This window comes from Carcharodon carcharias, chromosome 34 (genome assembly GCF_017639515.1).
Source record: "Carcharodon carcharias isolate sCarCar2 chromosome 34, sCarCar2.pri, whole genome shotgun sequence".
NCBI classification, from domain to species: Eukaryota; Metazoa; Chordata; class Chondrichthyes; order Lamniformes; family Lamnidae; genus Carcharodon; species Carcharodon carcharias.
This window is the reverse complement of record NC_054500.1, coordinates 16,102,295-16,122,578: the sequence shown is the minus strand read 5'-3', so window position 1 is coordinate 16,122,578 and position 20,284 is coordinate 16,102,295. Positions and strand designations below refer to the sequence as shown.

The following is a 20,284-nucleotide window of genomic DNA, read 5'->3' as shown; positions in this document are numbered from 1 at the left end:
CTCATTTCCACTTCCAATCCCTTCCCCAGCCAGTGTCTCAGATGAGCCAGACTCTGAGTGGAGTTTCTGTTGCTGAAACCACCATCCATCTCATTGTCACCCGGGCTCAACTCTTGCATTTTTCTCCGGGCTGGCTTCCCACCCCTCAGCAGCATGAACTTCAGATCATCCATATTTCTGCGGCTTGTATCCTGGCCCACACAAGGACCCATCACCTCCGTCCTCGCTGACCCACATAGGACTTTGGCAGAGGAAGAGACCAATTTTCAATTCTCATTCCCTGGTTTCAAATCTTCACCCTTTCTCTATCCCCATAACCTTCTCCAGGGCCTACGACCCTCCAAGAACTTGAGCATTGCTTCAACTCTTGCACAATCCTGATTTTCATGGTGTTACCATTGGTGACCATGTCTTCAGCCATCTAGTTTTTAAGCTCTGGAATTCTCTCCATCTCCCCTTCCTCTTTTAAGATGCTCCTTAAAACCTATCTCGTCAACCTTCTGTATGCCAAAAGGCTGTTGTTAAGTGACTAATGGAGACAGTGTCTTATGAGCTGGCCTTGCTACTGACTCCTATAAGCCCATCATAAATTAAAAGTATCTGCCTGCAGGAATCCTTTCATTGCCACTGTACAATGGAGTAGTGATAATGTCACTGGACTAGTAATCCAGAGGCACAGGCTAATGCTCTGGGACATGGGTTCAAATCCCACTATGGTAGTTGGCAGAATTTAAATTTGGCTAATAAATCTGGAATATAAAACAGTGACCATGACAGCTATTATCGATTGTTGTAAAAACCCATTTGGTTCACTAATGCCCTTTAGGGAAAGAAATCTGACATCCTTACCCTGTCTGGCCTACATGTGACTCCAGGCCCACAGCAATGTGGCTGACTCTTAACTGCCCCCTGAAGTGGCCTTGCAAGCCACTCAGCTCAAGGGCAATTAGGGATGGGCAACAAATGCAGACCATCGATGCCCACATCCCATCAAAGAATAAAAGATAAATTCACACACAACATCAAGGTCTGAGTTTTGTATATCAACCAGCGCTGGGGTGGTGAAGAACCTAAGAGAAGGAGGAGGCCATTCGGCCCCTCAAGGTCATTCCACCATTCACTGAGATCAATGTATCTTAACTCCTTCCTTGCCTTAATACCTTGTCAACCAAAAATGAACGATCAATCTCAGTTCTAATAATCCTCCTCAGCTTTTTGGGGTGGGGGAGTGGGGGTGGGGAAGAGTTCCAGATTTCCCTTACCCTCTGCATGAAGGAGTGCATCCTGACATCACCCCTGAATGGCCTGGTTCTAATTTTATGGTTATGCCCCCCTTGTTCAGGATTCCCCTCACCAGTGGAAATAGTCACAACAACAACAACTTGTATTTATATATTGTCTTCAACATAATGAAATACCCCAAGGCACTTCACAGGAACATTATAAAACAAAATTTGACCCTGAGTCACGTAAGGGGATATTAGGTCAGATGTCCAAAAGCTTGATCAAAGAGGTGTGGCTCAAAGGAGGAAAGTGAGGTGGAGGTGTGGCAGGAGTAGGGGGGGAGCTCCAGAGCCTGGGGCCCAGGCAGCTGAAGGCACGGGCCAATGGTGGAACGATTAAAGTCAGGGATGCCCAAGAGGACAGAATTAGAGAAGCACAGAGATCAGAGGGTTGTGGGGCTGGAGGAGATTACAGAGATAGGGAGGGCTGAAGCCCTGGATGGATTTGAAAATGAGGATGAGAATTTTAAGATCAAGAAATTGCTATTTACTGTCTCAAATTCCCTAATCATCTTAACCAATTAGATAATGCCTTAATCTTCTATGTTCAAAGGAATACAGGCCAAGTTCACATAACCATTAGCTCCAGCTGATCGCAAGTAGGGTGGGTGAGGGAGTGTCCAAAAGTGAGGTAGGATAGAACTGAGTTGTAACATTCCCTCCATTTTCCACAGTTAATAGTCCTGTCAGTACTCCCAGCGTAAGCTGTGTGAAGAATGGCGCCTTGCGGGGGTTTAGATACTGTTTGGAGATTGGTAGATTGGTGGATCCATACCGCAGAGAGTGCGGGCACTTTTACAGGAGGGCAGGGAAAGAAGAAGGGACCTGACCCCACTATGTTATGAGTGGGTTGTTGGCAGCAGACGAGACTTGGCTTAACAGGCAGCAGTCTCACCTCCAAGCCAGAGGCTGACGGTTCAAGATGCACTGCAGAGCTCTTGAGCACATAACGAAGGCTGACACTCCCAGTGCAGAACTGAGGGAGTGCTGCACTGTCGACGGCTAGGTGCAATGTTAAACTGAGGCCCCCTTCTGTTCTCTCAGGTGGATGTAAAACAGCCTGCTGTTTTGAAGAAGAGCAGGGGAGTTCTCCCTCACGTCCTGGCCAATATTTAATCCTCAATCAACAACCACAACAGCTGAGCTGGTCATTATCTCATTGCTGTCTGTGGGAGCTTGCTGTGCACAAGCTAGCTGCTGCGTTTCCTATAGTACAACAGTGGCTACACTTTGTAAAATTGTTCATTGGTTTTAAAGCGCTGTGGGAAGTGCCGAGGTCATAAAAGGCGCAATATAAATGCAAGTCTTTCCTTTGAACTGGGTTCATCCCTCTTGGTGATTGGAGTTGTTTGTTTACAACACAATCAACGACATTGTTGAGGCTGTGCTACAGACCAGCTTTCAACTAAACTCCTTAGAAGGAACAGAAAGATTCACTCAAAGCTTCCTTTGACCTATTTTATTTAATGGCATTTTCAAGATTTCACATCCATGTTTCCTCATACCATCCATCAGAGTTTGAGGGGGAGTGAGTGCAAATATTATCTTAACTGTGCCTGTACTTGGAGCAATGTGGCTTTCGAGCCAGAAAGGGTTTTGTCTTTAGTCTCTCAAGTACAGTTGGGTCAAGGAATGTGTGTGGGGTGAGCCTTAAAAAAAAGAGTTTTACGAAATAGGAGGCCATTCAGCCTATTGAAAAAGTGACAGCCCTTTGCTTGAGCATGCATGAAGCTGCTCTCCTGTCAGACATTGAAATGTTGCCCTCCGGTGTCTGGGCTCAAACACAAAGAACCAGCACATACCGAGGATCGGGGTCAATGCCGAAGAAAGTGAATGCAGGAAAGAGGGGTTGGGAGAGAGAGGGAGGGGTTGGGAGAGGGAGGGAGAGGTTGGGGGAGAGAGGGAGGGGTTGGAGAGAGGAAGAGAATGGGAGTGGGGTGCAGAGAGACAGAGAGTAGGGTGCATGTTATCCATTGACGACCACCCCCAACCCAACTTGTTGCTAAGGGTGGGTAAGCTATGGCTGTGATTCCTCCCACAGTCAAATCCCTCTTCCTTCTCACTGCCTGGATTTGTTGACTCATATTCAGGGACATGGGAGGAGCTGGGGGGCCGCTGGGGGGGAGTGGGGAACAGCTGGAAAATTGTCATTATCCTTTGGTTTTTTTGTTGTGAGGGATTGTTAAAGGCAAGTGTTCATGGTTAAACCTTCTGCTGTCTTAAAGCCTGTAATTAAAGCCTTCGCATCAATTATGGTGAAGGAATTAAAAGCACTCTGGCTAGAATGAGAGCTGAGCTCTTGTGGAGCCTGCATTAGCCACCAGGCTCAGCAGCAGATGCTGCTTTGATTGCCAATCAATAGCAAAAGATCTTCTCTGTGTCTCAACCGCAGTTTAATTAACTGACCCCAGGGGAGCCCCCTCAGCCCAACACAAATCGCTGTGTCCCTTTCTTAAAATCTTCTCCCTTGGCCCTTCACCTCCTAAATTTGCTGACCCAGTGCTGAAGGAGGGGGCAGAGAGAGAGAGAGAGAGAGAGAGAGAGAGACAGGCACCTCAAGTACCAGCCATTACCTCACATCCCCCACTCCCCCCCACATCGCCAGTGCCCGCTGATTGGGCGTGAGTGCAGACCACCAGCGCTGGCAGTCTGGTTCATGCCAGTTGCCAGCGTGAACCTGCCCTAACACACACAGGCACACAAGGGCACACACACTTCCTGGGAACAGTCAACATCTCTTTCATTACAAATCTTAAAAACCTCCTTGGCTGTCAAGCATTTTGGAAACATCCTGAGGTGGTGAAAGGTGCCACCTAAATGCAAGGTCCTTCATCCTGTCCTTCTGCAGTGACCTCTACACAACAACAACTTATGCTCATATAGCACCTTTAACATATTAAAACATTCCAAGGTGCTTCACAAGGGGCATTATAAAACAAGGTATGACACTGAGCCATATAAGGAGATATTAAGTCAGATGATGAGGTAGGTTTTAAGGAGTGTCCTAAAGGAGGAGTGTGAGGGAGAGAGGCAGAGAGGTTTGGGGAGGGAATTCCAGAGCTTGCGGCCCAGGCAGCTGAAGGCACGGCCACCAATGGTGGAGCGATTCAAATTGGGAACACACAAGAGGCCAGATGGAGGTGCACAGAAATCTCAGAGGATTGTGGGGCTGGAGGGGATTACAGAGATAGAGAGGGGCGAGTTCATGGAGGGATTTGAAAACAAGGATGAGAATTTTAAAATCACGATGTTGCTTGACCGGGAGCCAATTAAGGTCAGCAAGCACAGTGGGTGATGGGGGAAAAGGCCTTGATGTGAGTTTAAGATGTGAGCAGTAGAACTTTGGATGACCTCAAGTTTTTTTTAATTAATTGACGGGACGTGGGCTTCACTGGCTGGGCCAGCATTTGTTGCCCATCCCTAATTGCCCTAGAGAAGGTGGTGGTGAGCTATCTTCTTGAACCGCTGTAGTCCATGTGGTGTAGGTACACCCACAGTGCTGTTAGGGAGGGTGTTCCAAGATTTTGACCCAGTGACAGTGAAGAAACGGCGATATATTTCCAAGTCAGGATGGTGTGTGGCTTGGAGGGGAACTTGCAGGTGGTGGTGTTACTATGCATCTGTTGCCCTTGTCCTAGGAGGTAGAGGTTGCAGGTTTGGAAGATGCTGTTAGAGGAGACTGGGTGAGTTGCTGCAGTGCATCTTGTAGATGGTACACACTGCATGTCAGTAGTGGAGGGAGTGAATGTTGAAGGCGGTGGATGGGGTGCCAATTAAGCCGTCTGCTTTGTCCTGGATGGTGTCAGGCTTCTCAAGTGTTGTCGGAGCTGCACTCATCCAGTGCAGTGGAGAGTATTTTATCACACTTCTGACTTGTGCCGTGTAGATGGTGGACAGACTTTGGGGAGTCAGGAGGTAAATTATACTCACCATAGAATTTCCAGCCTCTGATCTGCTTTTGTGGCCACAGTATTTATATGGCTGATCGAGTTCAGTTTCTGGTCAATGGTAACCCCTAGGATGTTGATTTTGAGTGATTCGGTGATGATAATACTGTGCAATGTCAAGGGGTGATGGTTAGATTCTGACTTGTGCCTTGTAAATGGTGTACAGGCTTTGGGGAGTCAAGAAGTGAGTTACTCACCACAGAATTCCCAGTCTCTGACCTGCTCTTGTAGCCACGGTATCTATATGGCTAGTCCAGTTCAGTTTCTGGTCATTGGTAATCTCCAGGATGTTGATAGTGGGGGAATTCAATGATGGTAATGCCATTGATTGTCAAAGAGAGATGGTTAGATTCTCTCTTCTTGGAGATGGTCATTGCCTGACACTTGTGTCATATGAATGTTACTTGTCACTTATCAGCCCAAGCATGGATGTTGTCCAGGTCTTGCTACATATTATCATGGACTGCTTCACTATCTGAGGAGTCGCGAATGGTGCTGAACATTGTACAATCATCAGCGACCATCCCCACTTCTGACCTTATGATGGAGTAAAGGTCATTGATGAAATAACTGAAGATGGTTGGGCTAGGACACTACCCTGAGGAACTCCTGCAGTGATGTCCTAGGATTGCGGTGATTGACCTCCAACAACCACAACCATCTTCCTTTGTGCTAGAAATGACTCCAACCAGTGGATTTTCCTCCCCCTGATTCTCATGGACTCCAGTTTTGCCAGGGCTTCTTGATGCCACAACTCAGTCAAAGACTACCTTGATGTCAAGGGCTGATGATTGAGAGTAGACCGATTAGGCAGTAATTGGCCAGGTTGGATTTGTCCTGTTTTTTGTGGACAGGACATACCTGGGCAATTTTCCACATTGCTGGATAGATGCCAGTTTTGTAGCTGTACAGGAACAGTTTGGCTAGGGGCATGGCTAGTTCTGGAGCACAACTATTCAGTACTACTGCTGGCATATTGTCAGGACCCAGTGCCTTCAGCCATTTCTTGATATCTCATGAAGTGAATCGAATTGGCTGAAAACTGGCATCTGTGATGCTCGGAATCTCCAGAGGAGGTCGAGATAGATCATCCACTCTGCTAGCACTTCTGGCTGAAGATTCTAGCAAATGCTTCAGCCTTGTCTTTTGCACTGATGTGCTGGGGTCCCCATTATTGAGGATGGGGATATTTGTGGAGCCACTCCTCCAGTGAGTTGTTTAATTGTCCACCACCTTTCATGACTGGATGTGGCAGGACTGCAGAACTTAGATCTGATCCATTGGTGGTGGGATCACTTAGCTGTGTCTATCACTTGCTGCTTCCGCTATTTGACACGCAAGTCGTCCTGTGTTGTTGCTTCACCAGGTTGACACCTCATTTTTAGGTATGCCTGGTGCTGCTCCTGCACTCTTCATTGAACCAGGGTTGATCCTTTGGCTTGATGGTAATGGTAGAGTGGGGGATATGCCTGGCCATAAGGTTACAGATCGTGTTAAGTTTACGGAGAGTAGAGTGTGGGAGACCAGCTAGGAGTGCGTTAGAATAGTTGAATCTAGAGGTAACAAAGGCATGAATGAGGATTTCAGCAGCAGATGAGCTGAGACACTCCAGAACTCATTTTCATTTATGTTGTGCCTCCACATCCGTCCCAGCTCAGCTGCAGCCTGAATAAGGTTAATAATGTTTCAGGAGTTGGTTGGCTGCCTACATAACGGATGTAGTTTACAGTCTCTACGGCTGAAGGACAGCCTTAACCTAATGGATGTAGTTGCAACAAACAAGGAAACGCCTTGCTATGCAGGAAAAAAACTGCTTTCTCATCTGAATGCCAAGAGCCATTGATCCCCACCCAATCATCAGTCAGGGCTGTAAAATAATTATTAACACCTCATTAATGACCTAGAGTAGTTCACACTTTACTGCCACACCCCTCCCCTTTCTCTCCCTGTCCCTCTCAAAGAGTAATCGCTGTCAGTGAGTTACAGCAAGTAGCAGTTGTTGCAAGGAAGTAACCAACTGCCCTCAATTTACAGCATAGAAGGACACCATTCAACCCATCATATTTGTGCCAGCTTATGCCTGGTGCAATCCATAAGGAATCCCACTGCCCCGCTCTGTCTCCCCATATCCCCCTACATCTTCCTCATCTTCCAATATTTAGACAATTTTCCGTAAGTGACACAATGGTTTCTTTGCCTTAATCACTCCCTATGCCAAAACATCTGAACTCTTAACTCTTTGCATTGAGCTCCTCATACAGTATCAATTTAAAAAAAATTATCTTTCGGATGACAGTGTCGCTGGCTAGACAAGCATTTGTTGCCCATCCCTAGTTGCCATCGAGAAGGTGGTGGTGAGCTGCCTTCTTGAACCGCTGCAGTCCATGTGGTGTAGCTACACCCACAGTTCTGTTAGGAAGGGAGTTCCTGGATTTTGACCCAGCGACAGTGATGATATAGTTCCAAGACAGGATAGTGTGTGACTTGCAGGGGAACTTGCAGGTGGTGGTGTTCCCATGTATCTGCTGCCCTCGTCTACCTAGATGGTACAAATCACAGGTTTGGAAGGTGCTGTTGAAAGAGCCTTGGTGAGCTACTGCAGTGCACCTTGCAGATGGTACACACTGCTGTCACTGTGCATTGGTTGTGGTGGGAGTGAATATTGAATTGATGAGTTTAATTTCCCAATGATTTCTTATCAAAACCCTTCATAATTGAAAAAAAAATTCCTCCTCTGCTCCTGTGGAGACAGACCCCATGTCCATTATTCTCACTACTGTCCCTATTGTCCTGGTGAATCTACACTGTAATGTTACCTATCATTTGCATGTTGTTCCTCCAATGCTGAACACTTCCATTTCACACTGTTTTTGACCTATGGTCTGTCACCCATTCACATCAAATTCACAAGACTGAAATCTACACAGCGAATGCTCTAGAGTCGGTCAGTCAGTGTCTGAGGGGGAAAAAGGACAGGTTGGTGTCTCAGCTTCTGATGAATCACAAAACGTTAGTGTGCAGGTACAGCAAGTAATTTGGATGACAAATGGAATGTTGGCCTTTATTGCAAGGAAATTGGAGTATAAAAGTAGGGAAGTCTTGCTACCGCTGTACAGAGTGTTGGTGAGACAGCACCTAGTGTACTGTGGTCTCTTATTTAAGAGGCATCCTTGCATTAGAGGCAGTTCAGAGAAGGTTCACTAGGCTGATTCCTGGGTTGAAGGGGTTGTCTTATGAGAAAAATTAAGCAGATTGGGCCTGTGCTCATTGGGGTTTAGAAGAATGAGAGATGACCTTACTGAAGGATAGGAGATTCTGAGGGGGCTTGACAGGTTAGATGCTGAGAGGGTGTTTCCCTCATTGGGGAATCTAGAACTAGGGGGGGGCACAGTTCCAAAATAATGGTCTCTCATTTAAGACGGAGATGAGGAGGAAGTTCTTTTCTCAGAGAGTCATTATTCTTTGGAATTCCCCATCCCAGAAAGTAATGGAGGCTGGGTCATTGAATATATTCAAGGCTGAGTTGGACAGATTTTTGATCGACAAGGGAGTCAAGGGTTATGGGAGGGCAGGCAGGAAAGTGGAGTTAAGACCAAATCCATGATCTTATTGAATGGCAGAGCAGGCTCGATGGGCCGACTGGCCTAATCCTGCTATTGTTTCTCATCATGAAAGTGTTCCTTGCAGGCTCTGACTGTTCCTTCCTAGCACCATGCATTTACTGTTTCATCCCAGTGCTCAGCTTCCTTTACAGTCTCTACGGCTGAAGGACAGCCTTAACCTCACTGTCACTCACTAACAGAAGATTTAAGAGTAAGACTGACTGATGAATGGGAAAAGAGAAAAACTTACATTTCTATAGACGGGACCTCAAGACATCCTACTTTTGAATCGCAGTGACTGTTGTAATTCAGGGAACATGGTAGGTGTAATAAAAAAGCCCCTCTCCCACTCATACCCTCAGCCATGTTTTTGCCACCCCAGACATGACTGTTCCAATGCTCTACCTGCCAACTTCCAACCACCCTGCAGCTCACTTAAAGCTCTGCTGCTTCGATCCTGTTCCATACCATGTCTCACTCCCTCCTGCCTTTGCTGACCTACATTGCCTCCCAGTGCCTTCATTTTAAAATTCTCATCCTAGTGTTTAAATCTCAATGGCCTCATCTTTCCCACCACTCCAATCTTCTCCAACTCAACAGCCCCATTAGAATTCTCCATTCTCTCTGACTCTGGCCTCTTGTGCGCCTCCCTCACCCTTTTCCCCACTATTGGTGGTCCCTTCTGTCAATCATCAAGGGATATAGGGATAGATCGGGAAAATGACATTGAGGAAGACGATCAGCCATGATCTAGTTGAATGGCAGAGCAAGCTCGAGGGGCTGAGTGGCCTATTCCTGCTCATATGTTCCTATGTTCCATCTAGGCCCAACGCTGTGGAACTCCCTAAACTCATCAGTCTCCATCTCCTCCAGTCAAGGCTTTCCTTCAAATCTACTTGTGTGACCAAACCTCTGGTCACAGCCTCCCAATATCTCCTCAATGGTTTGTGTTTTGTTGGATTACGCCACCTAGGGGTGTTAGCATGCCACGCAAATGCAGGTTGTCGGGATGAAGAGATAGCAATCAGGAGCAGGAACCCTGGCTGATTTTTTTTTTCTTTGTACTTCCACCATGCTGAACACAAAAGGAACATCCTTTACCTCGTTCCCATCTAAGACCTTAATGCAGTTCGAGGACAGAATCAGGGATCTGAATGTATCTAATTGGATGCTGCAATCACACACCGAGCCAGCCAGGAGCTGTTCACTGACACTTGTATGGACCTACATATGTGGTCCCAATGCCCTTCCAACTCTGGACTTTACATTGATCGAAATTTTCAAAGCAAGTTTCCTGGGATTTGCATCGGCAGAAACAAAAGAGCTCAAACAAAGCCGCTAGACTCAGCTTTCTACCTGCTAATCGGAATTAATTCAATTTTAATCTGATTCAGAAAGCAAAATTTGTCTTAAGCCTGTTAACTGCAAACTCAAGACTTTTAATCTTCCTTCACCAGACTATCTCCGTGGGATTTTGCATAGGGAGGCAAGACCTAGTATAGTATTGAGGTGAAGCGAAAAGAGAGATTTTATTTTATTCTTTCATGGGATGTGGATGTCACTGGCAAGGCCAGCATTTGTTGCCCATCCTTAATTGCCCTTGGACTGAGTGGCTTGCTAGGTGAGGTCAGAGGGTCATTAAGACTTAACCACATTGCTGTGGGCCTGGAGTCACATATAGGCCAGGTCAGGTCAGGATGGCAGATTCCCTTCCCTAAAGGGGATTGGGTTTTCAATGACAATTGATGATAGTTTCAAGCTTTCAATGCCACTTATATTAATTGAATTTAAATTCTGCCAACTGCTGTGGTGGGATTTGAACTGTGTGCTCAAAGCCTAGGTATCTAGATTACTAGTCTAACGACATTACCACTACACCACCATCTCCCCCAATTATGGGAACAAGGCACACAAATATAATGCAGTCTACATTTTGGAAGTCAGACATTCTGCCCCCCCCCAACCTTTTTTGATTTTCATTGTAAATTCCAGGGTCCACATTCAGAATGGAATCTCTTTATGTAAACATGTCATGCTGTAATTACACTCTTCCTCCACTATTGGTGCTGCAGTGCCACAAGAAGGTAGAACTACAGTGTGACGGTTTACATATCAAATATGAATGCTGGAATTGGGAATGGGGAAAAAAATTGAAGGGTATTTAACACCGATGCAACATTTTTAATATGTAAAATATATTTACATATACTCATATGTGTTTGTTCTGTGCATCCCCTTGCAAGATTCCCACTTGTGATCACAAAGTGATGATTTTGCCTCAAAGCGTGTGTCTCTGAACATCCCATTCCAACTGACTGTGTTAGCTGTGATCCACCACAAACACTCCAGTCTGTTTGAGAACAGACAGATCCGGCCAGTATCGGAACAGGTCCGATCATTATTACCTGCTGTTCATCCACAGGGAAGTTACATAAACACGAGGGAGAAAGCAATAGAAGCATATGTTGATGGTGTGAGATGAAGAGGAGGCTCACGTGGAGTATAAACACTAGTATTGACCCATTGGCTGAATGGCCTGTTCCTGTGCTGTGACTTTGATGTTTTGAGCTGATAGTCCAAAAGTCCCCAGTATTTTCCAGAATTAACTGTGCAGTTCCTCCCCTGATCCAGATTCATTTCAGATTTGACACTTGGCCTACAGTAGAAGACATATTGTTCATACAAAAAATGGATTGTTCCCAATACACTCTGGGCCTGACAGGGAAACAGACCATAATAAACAGACTGTGTGTGGGGTGTGAGCGCATATCTCTGTGTATGGGCATGTCTGTGTGCACGTGTGTGTCCACACGTATGTGTATAGCTGTCTGTGTGTGCGCATCTGTCTCTGCCTGTGTGTCTCTGACTGTGTGTGTGTGTATATCTGTCTCTGTGTGCGTGTGTCTGTGTATGTGTCCACGTGTGTATATCTGTCTGTGTGTGTATTTCTGTCTGTGTCCCTCAATTGAACACAGTGCCCCCAGAGTCTCCCCAATTAGCTATGTTTCATGTGCAGTCTGGTAGGTTATCTGGCTCTGGAGGGCATCACATATACACAATTGTGAATAATTTTTCACTCCCTCAGCCAGATACTTCTGCCCCAGCTGAGGTTAGTTAACCGGGAATGCACCTGGGAGTCTTCCGGATCCAGTGGGAGCCATTTCTCTCAGCTATAGGGAAGTCAGCCAGTGCTTCTTATGTAAGGGGTGGGGGAGGCAGGATGGCTGGTCTGTTGGAGGGTCGGTGGGGGGAGGATGTGGCACAGTAGCGATCAGCATGTCCTCCTCAGAAACACGGTAACACATAGCCAGACTACAACACTGGAATGTTTCCAATGAGTCTTTAGAAAACGTTATCACTGGAAAGAATGTTGTAGACTCCCCAAATAGTGAAAACAATAAAGACTGGTATTTATATAGCACCTTTTGCAACCACCAGATGTCTCAAATTACTTTACAGCCAATGAAATTTTTTTTGAAGTGTAGCCACTGTTGGAATGTAGCAAACGTGGCAGCCAATTAACACAGCAAGATCCCACAAACAGCCGTGTGATAACGACCAGATAATCTGCTGTTGTGATGTTGGGATAAATATTGGCCAGGACACTAGGGATAACTCCCCTGCTCTTTTTTGAAATAATGCCGTAGGATCTTTTATATCTGCCCGAGCAGGGAGATAGGGCCCTCAATTCATCCAAAAGTGCAGCACCTCCTCACTGGAACGTCAGCCTTGATTTTTGTGCTCAAGCCCTAGAGGGGACTTGAACCAGGAAGCTCGTGACTCAGGGGCAAATGCTACCCACTGAGCCACAGCTAACACTCAAGTCAGTAAGGGATCATTGGATCCTCACAAATGCATGCTGTAAAAACAAAGTCATAAGGACCCAATTTCAAAGCAGTTGGACAAAAATTCATTTTTTGCTCCTGTGTGTAAAATGGCTTCCTCACCCGCCTAACAAAGCGCTGGACTTCGAAACAATCCATCGTGTGGCAACTTGCGTGGTGGAATCCGGGAGAGATATGTTCTATTTAATGCAATTTCTATCTTCCTGCAACAATCACTTGCATTTGTATAGCACCTTTTAAGGTAGTAAAACAACCCAAGGCACTTCACAGGAGCGTAATCAGACACCGAGCCCCAGAAGACGACACTGCGACAGGCCAGATGAGATGGTGGCAGAGTGGCAATGTGTCTGCACTGGTAATCCAGAGATCCACCATGGCAGCTGGTGGAATTTAAATTCAATTAATGAATAAAAATGTCTAGAATAGTTTTAAAAAGTGAATCTCAGTAATAGTGACAATGGTATCATTGGTTGTTGTAAAAACCCATCTGGTTCACTAATGCCCCTTTAAGGAAGGAAATCTCCCATCCTTACCTGGTCTGGCCTACACGTGACTCTAGACCCACAGCCAATGTGGTTGACTCTTAACTGTCCTCTGAAATGGCCTAGCAAGACACTCCGTTTGAGGGCAATTAGGGACGGGCAACAAATGATAAATGTGGACCCTGGAATTTGCAATGAAAATCTTTAAAAAAAAAGGGAGGGGGGGGTGCAGAATGTCTGACTGCCAAAATGTAGACTGCATTATATTTGTGTATCTTGTCCCAATAATTTGGGGAGATGGTGGTGTCGCGGTAATGTCACTGGACTAGTAATCTAGACACCCAGGCTTTGGGCATGCAGGTTCAAATCCCACCACAGCAGCTGGTGGAATTTACAATTCAATTAATAAATCTGGAATTGAAAAGCTTGAAATTGTCAATGAAAACCCACCTGGTTCACTAATCCCCTTTATGGACAGGAATCTGTCATCCTTACCCAGTCTGGTCTACATGTGACTCCAGGCCCACAGCAATGTGGTTGACTCTTTACTGCCCTCTGCAATGACCTAGCAAGACACTCAGTTCAAGGGCAATTAGGGATGGGCAACAAATGTTGGCCTTGCCAGTGATGCCCACATCCCATGAAAGAAAAAGTTTTTTTTAAAAAGGTCAAAAGGTTGATGAGGGAGGCAAGTTTTAGGGAGCGTCTTAAAGGATGAGAGAGAGAGGTGGTGCCTCCAACCAGTGACTGAGTCAGAGCCCCTGACAGTGAGATACTGTGAGGCTTCAGCAGCTATCGAGAGTTGTCAGCCAGCTGTGTTCACTCTGTTAACACAAGTGTGCAGGCTCTGATCGAGTCCCCTGGGACTTTCTGGACTTTCTATAACTCAACAATGCAATCTGCAAACGTGTCAAATTCCAACAGAGGAACAGCGAAAGGGGTTCCATTTATAATCTCTTTTAGTTCAAAATCGTCAGCCCTTTGGTTTTTTTAATAAATTTACAAATGTGATGCATGTTGAGGGAGATTCCATTCATTTGACTGAAAGACTACCTGGAATTTAAGATGGGATGTCTGCCAATACGTTCCAGGCATTACTGGCAAAGGGATCCAATATTAAACACAGTCAGTTTTTAAGCCCCTCCCTTGACACCATGTCTCAGTGCCACACTGGGAGTAAGATCCCAGGTTAATCTGCAGCTAACCATAGAGAGGCTGCAATGGGGGCTTGAGATCACATTTCTGGTCACTACTAAGTTAACAAGAGTGCAAAAGTGTGGCCGGGCAAGTATGTAAATAAGTTGAGCGATTTTTATTTGTTCTTGGGATGTGGGCGTCGCTGGCTAGGTCAGCATTTGTTGCCCATCCTTAACTTCCCTTGAGAAGGTGGTGGTGAGCTGCTTTCTTGAACCGCTGCAGTCCATGTGGTGTAGGTACACCCACAGTGCTGTCAGAGAGAGTGTTCCAGGATTCTGACCCAGCGATAGTGAAAAAATGGCGATATATTTCCAAGTCAGGATGGTGTGTGACATGGAGGGGAACTTGCAGGTGGTGGTCCCATGTGTCTGCTGCCCTTGTCCTTCTGGGTAGTAGAGGTCACGGGTTTGGAAGGTGCTGTCGGAGGAGGCTTGGTGAGTTGCTGCAGTGCATCTTGTAGATGGTACACACTGCTGCTACTGTGCATTGGTGGTGGAGGGAGTGAATGTTGAAGGTGGTGGATGGGGTGTTGTGATATTGTATGCTTGCCAATGCAGACAATGACATGTACCTTTAAGAAGCTGCATAATGACATCACCATGTGGAAGGCTGGAGGATAAAAGGTACAGCCTCCATGTTAGATGTTCACTATTGTCTGTGATCTCTACTGCAGATGTTCACTACTGTCTGTGACTCTATCAGTAAGATTTTATGTATACTTTACGAATCAGGCATATAGCCAAGTAATCAGCCTATATAACTTTTAGGCTAGATCAAGGCCTGTGCAGAGCCATTTATAGCAACACCAAATGTAATTGTGTTTAACCAGAACCTTTGTCAGTCTCAATATTTTGCTTAGCAAAGAGAGCATAGAGACAGATCCCTTGAGGTCTACAACGAGACCCTCAACATATACGGTGGTAGCAGACCGTAAGAAATCACAACATGTGGGGCCAATCAAGCGGGGCTGCTTTGTCCTGAATGGTGTCAAGCTTCTTGAGTGTTGTGGGGGCTGCACTCATCCAGGCAAGTGAAGAGTATTCCATCACACTCCTGATGTGTGCCTTGTAGATGGTGGACAGGCTTTGGGGAGTCAGGACGTGAGTTACTTACTGCAGAATTCCAAGTATTGCTAAAGATATAATTAGCTCCTGTTTTTCTGTCCAATTTATGGTCTTTCCTATTGTCAGCAGACATTTTGGGGTTAATTCTTGTTCAATTAATCTGTGAACCACATCAGGTCGTTATACTATGTGAAAGGCGCTACAAAAATGCAACTTGTTGTTACCATTTGACTACCGGGATGAAAGCCGGTGAACAAAATGGCCGTTGAGCCTCTCTTGTCCGGTAATGCCAGAGGTCCTGCTGCAACTCTATTTCACAGCCATGTCTGAGAGGCAGCTTAACATAGCTTAGGTAAAACATAGAACCTGGGACCGTGTCTGTGCATGGTACCAACCAAACTGGGCAGTCGGCACGCCCATTGTGCCACAAGGGCTGCAGGTTTCAATCGGAGCGGCTAAACAAGACAGATGGGATGGCAGACTAGAAGCCAAGGAACCAAAAGTGGCCTCTTTCTCAAAGTATGGCCTGGATGCAAAAAGCGAGTGCACTCAAATAATTCTCTCTTCCTGTAAGCAGACTCATGCCCAGGAGCTGTAGAAATTAATAGATCTTGTGATTGTAGATTCTTACTTAAGGTCTTGTGCTCTGGTTAAGTAGAAGTATAAGCTGCTCTTATTCATTGTGATGCAGAATTGTGGGGCTGAAGAAGTGAGCTCGCAGTTTATTGCCTCAAGAGCTGCCTACGCTGATCAGCTGATCCCCCTCTCTTCTGTGTCCACTCTTCACACAGTGGTTAATCTTTCCCAACCATCTCCTTCTAGACTGGCCAATTTTCTTCCTCCCCACCCCCACTCTGTTAGCTCCCTATAGACTGGCCAGTCTCCCTATCCCTGCCCCTGCTCCCCCACGTTAGGAGTGTGATGAAATACTCTCCACTTGCCTGGATGAGTGCAGCTCCCAACCTGCTTTCTATGACTTCCCTAAATCCCTTACATTGTCTTGACTTGAGTTAATTTGTTCTTAGCATAGAATCATTTAGAGCACAGAAGGAGGACATTCAACCTATCAAGTCCATGCTGGCTTTCCATGGAGCACTCCAGTCACTCCCATTACCCAGCTCTAACCCCATAGCCCTGCAAGTTTATTTCCTTCAAGCGCCCATCTTATTTCATCTCTGTTTTCACCACCCTCATGGGGAGTGATTTCCGGGTCATTACTGTTCGCTGTGTAAAAAAGTTCTTCCTCACATTTCTCACCTAAAAGCTTAAATCTGTGTCCCCGAGTCCTTGTAGCATCAACTGATGGGAACATATTTTCCTAGTCTATCTTACCCAAACCTGTCATAATCTTGTACACCGCTATCAAATCTCCCCTCAATCTTCTCTGCTCCAAGGAGAACAACCCCAGCTTTTTCAACCTAACCTTGTAGCTAAAATTCCCCATTCCTGGAACGACTCTAGTAAATTTCCTCTGCATGGTCAAAGACCCTCACATCCTTCCTAAGGTTTGTTTACTTCACTTTTCTGCCCTTCCCACAAACTGCTGGGTTTTGGTTCCGTGGGCCTTCCTGTCAAGGAGCAGGCTATTTGACTGCAGAAGGCATCACAGCAGACTCTCTGACTTCCCCAAACTGTGCTTTCTTCCAGGAAGCATTGATCAGGTAGCAGAATACTGGCTCACTGCCTCGCCAGGAAAGCAGAGGCAATGTGCTGACCCCATGACTATCCTGACCCAAGATCATAAGATAGTCACAAGTCAGTGTATCTTAGCTAGTCCATCCAGAGAGATTCTGAAATCCCTCCCCACCCCCTGGCTACAGCATCCAATTCGTATAACCCGGCAGTGACGAAGAATGTGTGTTGTCAAGATTAATCCCCTCCATGCTCCACTTGCCTGGATGAGTGTAGCTCCAACAACACTCGAGGCTTGACATCATCCAGGTCAAAGCCCTGCTTGATTGGCACCCCATGTTGTTGTCTCTTACAGCCTGCTGCCACCATGTATGTTGAGAGTCTCAATGTAGACCTCACCTGATCGGTCTCTATGCTCTCTATGTTAAGCAAAATATTGAGTCTGACGAGAGTACTGGTCGAACACAATTGCATGAAGCTTATTACTAGCAGCAACTAGATACAGCTCTACACAGGCTGGATCTAGCCTGGGTCCTAACAGTTACATAGGCTGATTACTTGATTATATGCCTGATTCACAAGATATACATAAAGTCACAGACAGGAGTGATCACAGACAATAATGAACATCTAACATGGAGGCTGTACCTTTTATCCCCCAGCCTTACACATGGTGATGTCACTATGTAGCATCTTAAAGGTACATGTCATTGTCTGCATTGGCATGCATACGATATCACAACACCCCATCCACCACCTTCACCATTCACTCGCTCCACTACTGACACACAGTAGCAGCAGTGTGTACCATCTACAAGATGCACTGCAGCAACTCACCAAGGCTCCTTTCAAACCTGCGGCCTCTACCACCTAGAAGGACAAGGATAACAAATGCTTGGGAACACCACCAACTGCAAGTTCTCCCCAAGTCACACACCAGGCTGACTTGGAAATATATTGCCGTTCCTTCGCTGTCGCTGGGTCAAAATCCTGGAACTCCCTCCCTAACAGCACTGTGGGTGTACCTACATCGCATGGACAGCAGCGGCTCAAGGCAACAGCTCACCACCACCTTCTCAAGGGAAACCGGTGAAGGGGAATACATGCCAGCGACGCCCTTATCCCATGGACAAATAAAAAAAAAATGCCCTCTATAATTTTGCTTTTCCTGCCACCTTATCCTGAAATTGTCAAACTTGCACTGAGCTCTAGGGATAATGCAACCCTGAACTTTCGCTAATTGGCTTTTATCATGGGCAACAATAATGGAATCATTGACTAATCGCAGGGATTAATCTTAATCAGTGAGTGTACAACAGGCGGGCGTGCGGTAGAGATGGTGCCTTTGACTAAGAGCCTGCTTTCCCTGTCTGGTTGGTGCATTCGACAAATTGTAAAAAGAGACAAGCTCACCATGACAAGTATGGAAATGCTATCCTTTTGGGAGGATTAGCGTTCTGGGTTACAGTCTGGAGTTATGTTGTGACGCAGACTGGGCTCACACAGAACATGTCTCCTATTGGCAAGATCACCCCTCAAAACTAGACGGAAGACTAGAGGAATGGACCAAGTGTTTGCAGGAAATTGAGTACAGATGGGTTGGATTGCAAATTTGCTTCTAGGCTCATGGCTTCTGCTGTACTGATTACCTCTGTACATTGGGTCTCATAGTAAATCAATAAATTACAACACACCCAGGCATGAAGTAAGGAAACCCCCCATTTGTGGAGAGCTTTGAGAACCATAGTCCACATTGGTAATTTTTGTCCCAAGCATTGCCACACTGATCATGTCACATACTATGCCCCAAAAGGTTACTTTCAGGAAGCCCCTCGGTTAGGAAGGGGATAATCAAACTATATTTTGTACAAGGGTTGGTGTGGGTGGGGGGTGCAGGGTGACAAGACAGAGGTCAGATTAACCCATTACCTACCACACTGCCATAAAGGCCAACTCCAGAGGCCTTATTGCCAACTAGGCTATCAGATGCCAACCATAACTTCCCTTGGCCTCATACTCCTTCTCACGGATAGAACACTGGATACCGTACAGAACTCCACACTAGGAGCAGGAGAGATGGGGAGGTGGAAAATCAAGGAGGGGAAAGAAAGAGCTTGAAGGACAGTTTTTGAAAGCAAAGGAGGAGGTGACCAATTGGAAGAGGGCACAGTGACTCATAAACCAGCCGCCAATGGGAGGCCAGATGAATCGAAGGGGCAAGGGTCACGGAAGGCCATGGATGTTGGGTAGGGAGAAGCCCTGGAAGAGTTTGAACATAAGGAAGAGACTCTGTGAGTTGGTCAATAAGTTGGACTATGCTCAATTAGGATGCAAGGAACTTGATGGAGTCAGAAGGGTCGGCAGGATTCTTCTGTGAGAAAAAGCCAATTGCATTATAGATAAGTTAAAAAGATGCATATCCAAAACACTTTTCACCATCTCAGAACATCCCAAAGTGATTTTGCAGTAAATATTCGCCAGGACACCAGGGAGAACTCTCCCCTGCTCTTCTTCAAAATGGTGCCATGGGATCTTTTACATCCACCCAAGAGGGCAGGTGGATCCTCTGTTTAACAGCACGTCCGAAAGATGGCACCTCAGACAGTGCAGCACTCCCTCATGCTGGATTATGTGCTCAATGCTTTGTGGGGGCAGCCTGAACCCACAATTTCTGACTCAGAGGCACAAGGGATACCACTGAGGGGTAGGGGGCAGGCCATAGCTCTGGGGTAGGCAGTCGTCACGGACAGGATGTGGAAAGTGAAGTTCAGTTTGTCATGGTTTTGTAGCTCTGGGCTAGGCTCAAACTGGAAGCCAGAGAAGTTGATGGAATCTAGGCCTGAGATACAAGGATGCATAATCCAAGAAAGACTGACTTTTAATCTTAATTAACATGATGTCTGGACTCATCTAGATGTTAATTTTGGACAGAAAGTTGGGCAATGGCCGGGGGTTACCTCGTCTATGTGCAGGAGCAGGAGAAGGCCATTAGCCCCTTGAGGCTGTTCCTCCATTCAATGAGATCATGGCTGAACTATGACCTAACTCCACATACCCACCTTTGCCCCCTATTCCTTAATAGCTTTCGATTTCAGATTCAAAATTAATAATTGATCAAACATCTTTATATTTTGTATTGTTTAAAGTTACATTTGGTACATTTAGAATTTAGTAAAACTATTTACTGCACACCTGTTCGAGGTGTGGCTTTTAATAATGAAGCTATGAAATG

The 20,284-nt window shown here is 46.0% G+C and overlaps 1 protein-coding gene across 1 annotated transcript in view; it reads right to left on the bottom strand.

Moving 5' to 3' along the window:
- LOC121272654 (RNA-binding protein Nova-1-like) overlaps positions 1-20,284 on the bottom strand; it is a 178,118-nt gene that overhangs the window by 142,543 nt on the left and 15,291 nt on the right. The gene's annotated exons all lie outside the window — the stretch shown is intronic.